Genomic DNA, 11,598 nt, shown 5'->3' with positions numbered 1-11,598 from the left:
TGAATGTAAAAACCGCTACACTTGAACTGAATTACAAAACAGAACAGAGTCACACATTTAGAAAACACACTATGGCTGCCTAACGGGAAAGGTGAGGTGGGGTGATGCCTAAAACAAGGGTTTCAAATTAGCTCAGATACCGTTCCATAAACCCAATATGTAATAGACAAGACCTACTCCTTGCTCAGTGAACTGGACTCAACACCCCCTATTCACCGCCCAAGAATAGATCTGACTAGTAAGAATCTTCAAACCTATGTATTGATATCTCTCCGTAAGTGAGTCAAGTGGGAGTAAAGCGGCATAAACACAGCAGTGAAAAGCAGCTAAACCCCATTAGGAAAATCAATTACTTTTAAAAACCCGTGAAACAAAGACAGTGAAAGAGAGAGAAATTCTTACAAAATTCGTTCAGGGGCTGTGATGCCACCTGGATTGACCATATCTAGACCCACAGCTGATTGAGACATAAGGGTGGACACTCTTGGGGCTGAGAGGTTTGGTGAGGTTGGGTGAGCAAACGCAGACCCTTTAAAGTAATACTGCGTGGTACCCGTCTGATGGGTCCCAAATCTCCAGGTTCAAGGGCATCTTCCTACATCGAAAACATGCATGAGAAACCCAGAAGATGGTACACCGTGTGATCGGGAAAGGTTTCTAAAACGCACCTCATTTCTCATCTCCTTGTGCTCGGGTTCGCCATTCCAGCCACTTTAATAGCAATCTCCCTCCTTGGAGAATCAGCACTTTAACCTCCTGTTCCGTACAGGTTTCAATTTGTCCTGAGGATGAACGGGAAGAGGGGGAACCAATGAGCGACTAGCTCTAGGTGTTGGGACAGTCACAGGTCACTCTATTTTCCCATCAGGAAGAAGAATTAACCACAGGCTCAGCCTGCCGCCCGGAACCAGAATAGGGCCTGAAGCAATCCTACGCTTTTGCGGCCAGCTCCCAAAAAAGCGAGTTGAAAAATGGAGCTCTGGGTCCCTGCAAATCACAAACCTGCAGAGTTATAAATGATAACTCTCGCCCACAAAAATATTGAGGGAAGGCAACGAAGAGGATTTGAAAACAAGGCAGAATTGCAGGAAACAGATTTCAGGAGGTATATTCGAATCGCCTTTAAAGCACAGGAAAAGCGGCAAAACCTCGACAATGATGCCCTTGGCCAAAAAGGGCGTATGCGTTTTTTCCTGAATATATTCAGGAAAAAACGCATACGCCCTTTTTGGCCAACCAAGCAACCTGGAAAGGCAAATCAGCGCTACAAAGAAGTCTCGCTTCCCATCGGTCAAAAGGGCCATGCTGAATAAAGTGTCAATACCAGAAATGCAGGAGAGGCCATGGAGAAATGGGAGCCTTGCTACGCTGATGGGCGGGATGTAAATTGCCAACAGCCACTCTGGAGAAGTGTACGGTGTGTCCTGAAATATCTAAAAAACTCGGCTTAGAGAGCATAGGGCACTTCCACTCATGGGCGTCTAATTTGGGAAAACTAAAAATCAGCAAGGCACAGGCACTCCAAAGTTTAGGGTTGCTCTGTTGACAAGAACCTCCACTTCATTCCACCTTAAATATCCCAGGAAAGAGAAAAATGGATAAAGAAGTTGTGGTCCTTAGGTACAATGGAATATCACTCAGCCATGAAATCAACGTCATAAGGCTAGTAGCAGCATGATGAGTGGATTCAGGTACGACGGTTCTAAGTGAAATAAGTCACACAGAAAAAGACACTAATCAGAAGATATCACTTATAGAGGGAATGTAAAAACCGCTACACTTGAACTGAATTACAAAACACAACAGAGTCACACATTTAGAAAACACACTATGGCTGCCTAACGGGAAAGGCGAGGTGGGGTGATGCCTAAAACAAGGGTTTCAAATTAGCTCAGATACCGTTCCATAAACCCAATATGTAATAGACAAGACCTACTGCTTGCTCAGTGAACTGGACTCAACACCCCCTATTCACCGCCCAAGAATAGATCTGACTAGTAAGAATCTTCAAACCTATGTATTGATATCTCTCTGGAAGTGAGTCAAGTGGGAGTAAAGCGGCATAAAGACAGCAGTGAAAAGCAGCTAAACCCCATTAGGAAAATCAATTACTTTTAAAAACCCGTGAAACAAAGACAGTGAAAGAGAGAGAAATTCTTACAAAATTCGTTCAGGGGCTGTGATGCCACCTGGATTGACCATATCTAGACCCACAGCTGATTGAGACATAAGGGTGGACACTCTTGGGGCTGAGAGGTTTGGTGAGGTTGGGTGAGCAAACGCAGACCCTTTAAAGTAATACTGCGTGGTACCCATCCCATGGGTCCCAAATCTCCAGGTTCAAGGGCATCTTCCTACATCGAAAACATGCATGAGAAACCCAGAAGATGGTACACCGTGTGATCGGGAAAGGTTTCTAAAACGCACCTCATTTCTCATCTCCTTGTGCTCGGGTTCGCCATTCCAGCCACTTTAATAGCAATCTCCCTCCTTGGAGAATCAGCACGTTTAACCTCCTGTTCCGTACAGGTTGCAATTTGTCCTGAGGATGAACGGGAAGAGGGGGAACCAATGAGCGACTAGCTCTAGGTGTTGGGAAAGGCACAGGTCACTCTATTTTCCCATCAGGAAGAAGAATTAACCACCGGCTCAGCCTGCCGCCCGGAACCAGAATAGGTCCTGAAGCAATCCTACGCTTTTGCGGCCAGCTCCCAAATAAGCGAGGTGAAAAATGGAGCTCAGGGGCCCTGCAAATCACAAACCTGCAGAGTTATAAATGATAACTCTCGCCCACAAAAATATTGAGGGAAGGCAACGAAGAGGATTTGAAAGCAAGGCAGAATTGCAGGAAACAGATTTCAGGAGGTAGATTCGAATCGCCTTTAAAGCACAGGAAAAGCGGCAAAACCTCGACAATGATGCCCTTGGCCACAAAGGGCGTATGCGTTTTTTCCTGAATATATTCAGGAAAAAACGCATACGCCCTTTTTGGCCAACCAAGCAACCTGGAAAGGCAAATCAGCGCTACAAAGAAGTCTCGCTTCCCATCGGTCAAAAGGGCCATGCTGAATAAAGTGTCAATACCAGAAATGCAGGAGAGGCCATGGAGAAATGGGAGCCTTGCTACGCTGATGGGTGGGATGTAAATTGCCAACAGCCACTCTGGAGAAGTGTATGGTGTGTCCTGAAACATCTAAAAAACTCGGCTTAGAGAGCATAGGGCACTTCCACTCATGGGCGTCTAATTTGGGAAAACTAAAAATCAGCAAGGCACAGGCACTCCAAAGTTTAGGGTTGCTCTGTTGACAAGAACCTCCACTTCATTCCACCTTAAATATCCCAGGAAAGAGAAAAATGGATAAAGAAGTTGTGGTCCTTAGGTACAATGGAATATCACTCAGCCATGAAATCAACGTCATAAGGCTAGTAGCAGCATGATGAGTGGATTCAGGTACGACGGTTCTAAGTGAAATAAGTCACACAGAAAAAGACACTAATCAGAAGATATCACTTATAGAGGGAATGTAAAAACCGCTACACTTGAACTGAATTACAAAACAGAACAGAGTCACACATTTAGAAAACACACTATGGCTGCCTAACGGGAAAGGCGAGGTGGGGTGATGCCTAAAACAAGGGTTTCAAATTAGCTCAGATACCGTTCCATAAACCCAATATGTAATAGACAAGACCTACTGCTTGCTCAGTGAACTGGACTCAACACCCCCTATTCACCGCCCAAGAATAGATCTGACTAGTAAGAATCTTCAAACCTATGTATTGATATCTCTCTGGAAGTGAGTCAAGTGGGAGTAAAGCGGCATAAAGACAGCAGTGAAAAGCAGCTAAACCCCATTAGGAAAATCAATTACTTTTAAAAACCCGTGAAACAAAGACAGTGAAAGAGAGAGAAATTCTTACAAAATTCGTTCAGGGGCTGTGATGCCACCTGGATTGACCATATCTAGACCCACAGCTGATTGAGACATAAGGGTGGACACTCTTGGGGCTGAGAGGTTTGGTGAGGTTGGGTGAGCAAACGCAGACCCTTTAAAGTAATACTGCGTGGTACCCATCCCATGGGTCCCAAATCTCCAGGTTCAAGGGCATCTTCCTACATCGAAAACATGCATGAGAAACCCAGAAGATGGTACACCGTGTGATCGGGAAAGGTTTCTAAAACGCACCTCATTTCTCATCTCCTTGTGCTCGGGTTCGCCATTCCAGCCACTTTAATAGCAATCTCCCTCCTTGGAGAATCAGCACGTTTAACCTCCTGTTCCGTACAGGTTTCAATTTGTCCTGAGGATGAACGGGAAGAGGGGGAACCAATGAGCGACTAGCTCTAGGTGGTGGGACAGTCACAGGTCACTCTATTTTCCCATCAGGAAGAAGAATTAACCACCGGCTCAGCCTGCCGCCCGGAACCAGAATAGGTCCTGAAGCAATCCTACGCTTTTGCGGCCAGCTCCCAAAAAAGCGAGTTGAAAAATGGAGCTCAGGGGCCCTGCAAATCACAAACCTGCAGAGTTATAAATGATAACTCTCGCCCACAAAAATATTGAGGGAAGGCAACGAAGAGGATTTGAAAGCAAGGCAGAATTGCAGGAAACAGATTTCAGGAGGTAGATTCGAATCGCCTTTAAAGCACAGGAAAAGCGGCAAAACCTCGACAATGATGCCCTTGGCCAAAAAGGGCGTATGCGTTTTTTCCTGAATATATTCAGGAAAAAACGCATACGCCCTTTTTGGCCAACCAAGCAACCTGGAAAGGCAAATCAGCGCTACAAAGAAGTCTCGCTTCCCATCGGTCAAAAGGGCCATGCTGAATAAAGTGTCAATACCAGAAATGCAGGAGAGGCCATGGAGAAATGGGAGCCTTGCTACGCTGATGGGCGGGATGTAAATTGCCAACAGCCACTCTGGAGAAGTGTACGGTGTGTCCTGAAATATCTAAAAAACTCGGCTTAGAGAGCATAGGGCACTTCCACTCATGGGCGTCTAATTTGGGAAAACTAAAAATCAGCAAGGCACAGGCACTCCAAAGTTTAGGGTTGCTCTGTTGACAAGAACCTCCACTTCATTCCACCTTAAATATCCCAGGAAAGAGAAAAATGGATAAAGAAGTTGTGGTCCTTAGGTACAATGGAATATCACTCAGCCATGAAATCAACGTCATAAGGCTAGTAGCAGCATGATGAGTGGATTCAGGTACGACGGTTCTAAGTGAAATAAGTCACACAGAAAAAGACACTAATCAGAAGATATCACTTATAGAGGGAATGTAAAAACCGCTACACTTGAACTGAATTACAAAACAGAACAGAGTCACACATTTAGAAAACACACTATGGCTGCCTAACGGGAAAGGTGAGGTGGGGTGATGCCTAAAACAAGGGTTTCAAATTAGCTCAGATACCGTTCCATAAACCCAATATGTAATAGACAAGACCTACTCCTTGCTCAGTGAACTGGACTCAACACCCCTATTCACCGCCCAAGAATAGATCTGACTAGTAAGAATCTTCAAACCTATGTATTGATATCTCTCCGTAAGTGAGTCAAGTGGGAGTAAAGCGGCATAAACACAGCAGTGAAAAGCAGCTAAACCCCATTAGGAAAATCAATTACTTTTAAAAACCCGTGAAACAAAGACAGTGAAAGAGAGAGAAATTCTTACAAAATTCGTTCAGGGGCTGTGATGCCACCTGGATTGACCATATCTAGACCCACAGCTGATTGAGACATAAGGGTGGACACTCTTGGGGCTGAGAGGTTTGGTGAGGTTGGGTGAGCAAACGCAGACCCTTTAAAGTAATACTGCGTGGTACCCATCCCATGGGTCCCAAATCTCCAGGATCAAGGGCATCTTCCTACATCGAAAACATGCATGAGAAACCCAGAAGATGGTACACCGTGTGATCGGGAAAGGTTTCTAAAACGCACCTCATTTCTCATCTCCTTGTGCTCGGGTTCGCCATTCCAGCCACTTTAATAGCAATCTCCCTCCTTGGAGAATCAGCACTTTAACCTCCTGTTCCGTACAGGTTGCAATTTGTCCTGAGGATGAACGGGAAGAGGGGGAACCAATGAGCGACTAGCTCTAGGTGGTGGGACAGTCACAGGTCACTCTATTTTCCCATCAGGAAGAAGAATTAACCACCGGCTCAGCCTGCCGCCCGGAACCAGAATAGGTCCTGAAGCAATCCTACGCTTTTGCGGCCAGCTCCCAAAAAAGCGAGTTGAAAAATGGAGCTCAGGGGCCCTGCAAATCACAAACCTGCAGAGTTATAAATGATAACTCTCGCCCACAAAAATATTGAGGGAAGGCAACGAAGAGGATTTGAAAGCAAGGCAGAATTGCAGGAAACAGATTTCAGGAGGTAGATTCGAATCGCCTTTAAAGCACAGGAAAAGCGGCAAAACCTCGACAATGATGCCCTTGGCCACAAAGGGCGTATGCGTTTTTTCCTGAATATATTCAGGAAAAAACGCATACGCCCTTTTTGGCCAACCAAGCAACCTGGAAAGGCAAATCAGCGCTACAAAGAAGTCTCGCTTCCCATCGGTCAAAAGGGCCATGCTGAATAAAGTGTCAATACCAGAAATGCAGGAGAGGCCATGGAGAAATGGGAGCCTTGCTACGCTGATGGGTGGGATGTAAATTGCCAACAGCCACTCTGGAGAAGTGTATGGTGTGTCCTGAAACATCTAAAAAACTCGGCTTAGAGAGCATAGGGCACTTCCACTCATGGGCGTCTAATTTGGGAAAACTAAAAATCAGCAAGGCACAGGCACTCCAAAGTTTAGGGTTGCTCTGTTGACAAGAACCTCCACTTCATTCCACCTTAAATATCCCAGGAAAGAGAAAAATGGATAAAGAAGTTGTGGTCCTTAGGTACAATGGAATATCACTCAGCCATGAAATCAACGTCATAAGGCTAGTAGCAGCATGATGAGTGGATTCAGGTACGACGGTTCTAAGTGAAATAAGTCACACAGAAAAAGACACTAATCAGAAGATATCACTTATAGAGGGAATGTAAAAACCGCTACACTTGAACTGAATTACAAAACAGAACAGAGTCACACATTTAGAAAACACACTATGGCTGCCTAACGGGAAAGGTGAGGTGGGGTGATGCCTAAAACAAGGGTTTCAAATTAGCTCAGATACCGTTCCATAAACCCAATATGTAATAGACAAGACCTACTCCTTGCTCAGTGAACTGGACTCAACACCCCCTATTCACCGCCCAAGAATAGATCTGACTAGTAAGAATCTTCAAACCTATGTATTGATATCTCTCCGTAAGTGAGTCAAGTGGGAGTAAAGCGGCATAAACACAGCAGTGAAAAGCAGCTAAACCCCATTAGGAAAATCAATTACTTTTAAAAACCCGTGAAACAAAGACAGTGAAAGAGAGAGAAATTCTTACAAAATTCGTTCAGGGGCTGTGATGCCACCTGGATTGACCATATCTAGACCCACAGCTGATTGAGACATAAGGGTGGACACTCTTGGGGCTGAGAGGTTTGGTGAGGTTGGGTGAGCAAACGCAGACCCTTTAAAGTAATACTGCGTGGTACCCGTCTGATGGGTCCCAAATCTCCAGGTTCAAGGGCATCTTCCTACATCGAAAACATGCATGAGAAACCCAGAAGATGGTACACCGTGTGATCGGGAAAGGTTTCTAAAACGCACCTCATTTCTCATCTCCTTGTGCTCGGGTTCGCCATTCCAGCCACTTTAATAGCAATCTCCCTCCTTGGAGAATCAGCACTTTAACCTCCTGTTCCGTACAGGTTTCAATTTGTCCTGAGGATGAACGGGAAGAGGGGGAACCAATGAGCGACTAGCTCTAGGTGTTGGGACAGTCACAGGTCACTCTATTTTCCCATCAGGAAGAAGAATTAACCACAGGCTCAGCCTGCCGCCCGGAACCAGAATAGGGCCTGAAGCAATCCTACGCTTTTGCGGCCAGCTCCCAAAAAAGCGAGTTGAAAAATGGAGCTCTGGGTCCCTGCAAATCACAAACCTGCAGAGTTATAAATGATAACTCTCGCCCACAAAAATATTGAGGGAAGGCAACGAAGAGGATTTGAAAGCAAGGCAGAATTGCAGGAAACAGATTTCAGGAGGTAGATTCGAATCGCCTTTAAAGCACAGGAAAAGCGGCAAAACCTCGACAATGATGCCCTTGGCCACAAAGGGCGTATGCGTTTTTTCCTGAATATATTCAGGAAAAAACGCATACGCCCTTTTTGGCCAACCAAGCAACCTGGAAAGGCAAATCAGCGCTACAAAGAAGTCTCGCTTCCCATCGGTCAAAAGGGCCATGCTGAATAAAGTGTCAATACCAGAAATGCAGGAGAGGCCATGGAGAAATGGGAGCCTTGCTACGCTGATGGGCGGGATGTAAATTGCCAACAGCCACTCTGGAGAAGTGTACGGTGTGTCCTGAAATATCTAAAAAACTCGGCTTAGAGAGCATAGGGCACTTCCACTCATGGGCGTCTAATTTGGGAAAACTAAAAATCAGCAAGGCACAGGCACTCCAAAGTTTAGGGTTGCTCTGTTGACAAGAACCTCCACTTCATTCCACCTTAAATATCCCAGGAAAGAGAAAAATGGATAAAGAAGTTGTGGTCCTTAGGTACAATGGAATATCACTCAGCCATGAAATCAACGTCATAAGGCTAGTAGCAGCATGATGAGTGGATTCAGGTACGACGGTTCTAAGTGAAATAAGTCACACAGAAAAAGACACTAATCAGAAGATATCACTTATAGAGGGAATGTAAAAACCGCTACACTTGAACTGAATTACAAAACAGAACAGAGTCACACATTTAGAAAACACACTATGGCTGCCTAACGGGAAAGGCGAGGTGGGGTGATGCCTAAAACAAGGGTTTCAAATTAGCTCAGATACCGTTCCATAAACCCAATATGTAATAGACAAGACCTACTGCTTGCTCAGTGAACTGGACTCAACACCCCCTATTCACCGCCCAAGAATAGATCTGACTAGTAAGAATCTTCAAACCTATGTATTGATATCTCTCTGGAAGTGAGTCAAGTGGGAGTAAAGCGGCATAAAGACAGCAGTGAAAAGCAGCTAAACCCCATTAGGAAAATCAATTACTTTTAAAACCCCGTGAAACAAAGACAGTGAAAGAGAGAGAAATTCTTACAAAATTCGTTCAGGGGCTGTGATGCCACCTGGATTGACCATATCTAGACCCACAGCTGATTGAGACATAAGGGTGGACACTCTTGGGGCTGAGAGGTTTGGTGAGGTTGGGTGAGCAAACGCAGACCCTTTAAAGTAATACTGCGTGGTACCCATCCCATGGGTCCCAAATCTCCAGGTTCAAGGGCATCTTCCTACATCGAAAACATGCATGAGAAACCCAGAAGATGGTACACCGTGTGATCGGGAAAGGTTTCTAAAACGCACCTCATTTCTCATCTCCTTGTGCTCGGGTTCGCCATTCCAGCCACTTTAATAGCAATCTCCCTCCTTGGAGAATCAGCACGTTTAACCTCCTGTTCCGTACAGGTTGCAATTTGTCCTGAGGATGAACGGGAAGAGGGGGAACCAATGAGCGACTAGCTCTAGGTGTTGGGAAAGGCACAGGTCACTCTATTTTCCCATCAGGAAGAAGAATTAACCACCGGCTCAGCCTGCCGCCCGGAACCAGAATAGGTCCTGAAGCAATCCTACGCTTTTGCGGCCAGCTCCCAAAAAAGCGAGTTGAAAAATGGAGCTCAGGGGCCCTGCAAATCACAAACCTGCAGAGTTATAAATGATAACTCTCGCCCACAAAAATATTGAGGGAAGGCAACGAAGAGGATTTGAAAGCAAGGCAGAATTGCAGGAAACAGATTTCAGGAGGTAGATTCGAATCGCCTTTAAAGCACAGGAAAAGCGGCAAAACCTCGACAATGATGCCCTTGGCCAAAAAGGGCGTATGCGTTTTTTCCTGAATATATTCAGGAAAAAACGCATACGCCCTTTTTGGCCAACCAAGCAACCTGGAAAGGCAAATCAGCGCTACAAAGAAGTCTCGCTTCCCATCGGTCAAAAGGGCCATGCTGAATAAAGTGTCAATACCAGAAATGCAGGAGAGGCCATGGAGAAATGGGAGCCTTGCTACGCTGATGGGTGGGATGTAAATTGACAACAGCCACTCTGGAGAAGTGTATGGTGTGTCCTGAAACATCTAAAAAACTCGGCTTAGAGAGCATAGGGCACTTCCACTCATGGGCGTCTAATTTGGGAAAACTAAAAATCAGCAAGGCACAGGCACTCCAAAGTTTAGGGTTGCTCTGTTGACAAGAACCTCCACTTCATTCCACCTTAAATATCCCAGGAAAGAGAAAAATGGATAAAGAAGTTGTGGTCCTTAGGTACAATGGAATATCACTCAGCCATGAAATCAACGTCATAAGGCTAGTAGCAGCATGATGAGTGGATTCAGGTACGACGGTTCTAAGTGAAATAAGTCACACAGAAAAAGACACTAATCAGAAGATATCACTTATAGAGGGAATGTAAAAACCGCTACACTTGAACTGAATTACAAAACAGAACAGAGTCACACATTTAGAAAACACACTATGGCTGCCTAACGGGAAAGGTGAGGTGGGGTGATGCCTAAAACAAGGGTTTCAAATTAGCTCAGATACCGTTCCATAAACCCAATATGTAATAGACAAGACCTACTCCTTGCTCAGTGAACTGGACTCAACACCCCCTATTCACCGCCCAAGAATAGATCTGACTAGTAAGAATCTTCAAACCTATGTATTGATATCTCTCCGTAAGTGAGTCAAGTGGGAGTAAAGCGGCATAAACACAGCAGTGAAAAGCAGCTAAACCCCATTAGGAAAATCAATTACTTTTAAAAACCCGTGAAACAAAGACAGTGAAAGAGAGAGAAATTCTTACAAAATTCGTTCAGGGGCTGTGATGCCACCTGGATTGACCATATCTAGACCCACAGCTGATTGAGACATAAGGGTGGACACTCTTGGGGCTGAGAGGTTTGGTGAGGTTGGGTGAGCAAACGCAGACCCTTTAAAGTAATACTGCGTGGTACCCGTCTGATGGGTCCCAAATCTCCAGGTTCAAGGGCATCTTCCTACATCGAAAACATGCATGAGAAACCCAGAAGATGGTACACCGTGTGATCGGGAAAGGTTTCTAAAACGCACCTCATTTCTCATCTCCTTGTGCTCGGGTTCGCCATTCCAGCCACTTTAATAGCAATCTCCCTCCTTGGAGAATCAGCACTTTAACCTCCTGTTCCGTACAGGTTTCAATTTGTCCTGAGGATGAACGGGAAGAGGGGGAACCAATGAGCGACTAGCTCTAGGTGTTGGGACAGTCACAGGTCACTCTATTTTCCCATCAGGAAGAAGAATTAACCACAGGCTCAGCCTGCCGCCCGGAACCAGAATAGGGCCTGAAGCAATCCTACGCTTTTGCGGCCAGCTCCCAAAAAAGCGAGTTGAAAAATGGAGCTCTGGGTCCCTGCAAATCACAAACCTGCAGAGTTATAAATGATAACTCTCGCCCACAAAAATAT

Source organism: Eschrichtius robustus, chromosome 5 (genome assembly GCF_028021215.1).
Source record: "Eschrichtius robustus isolate mEscRob2 chromosome 5, mEscRob2.pri, whole genome shotgun sequence".
NCBI classification, from domain to species: Eukaryota; Metazoa; Chordata; class Mammalia; order Artiodactyla; family Eschrichtiidae; genus Eschrichtius; species Eschrichtius robustus.
This window is presented reverse-complemented; position numbering follows the sequence as displayed.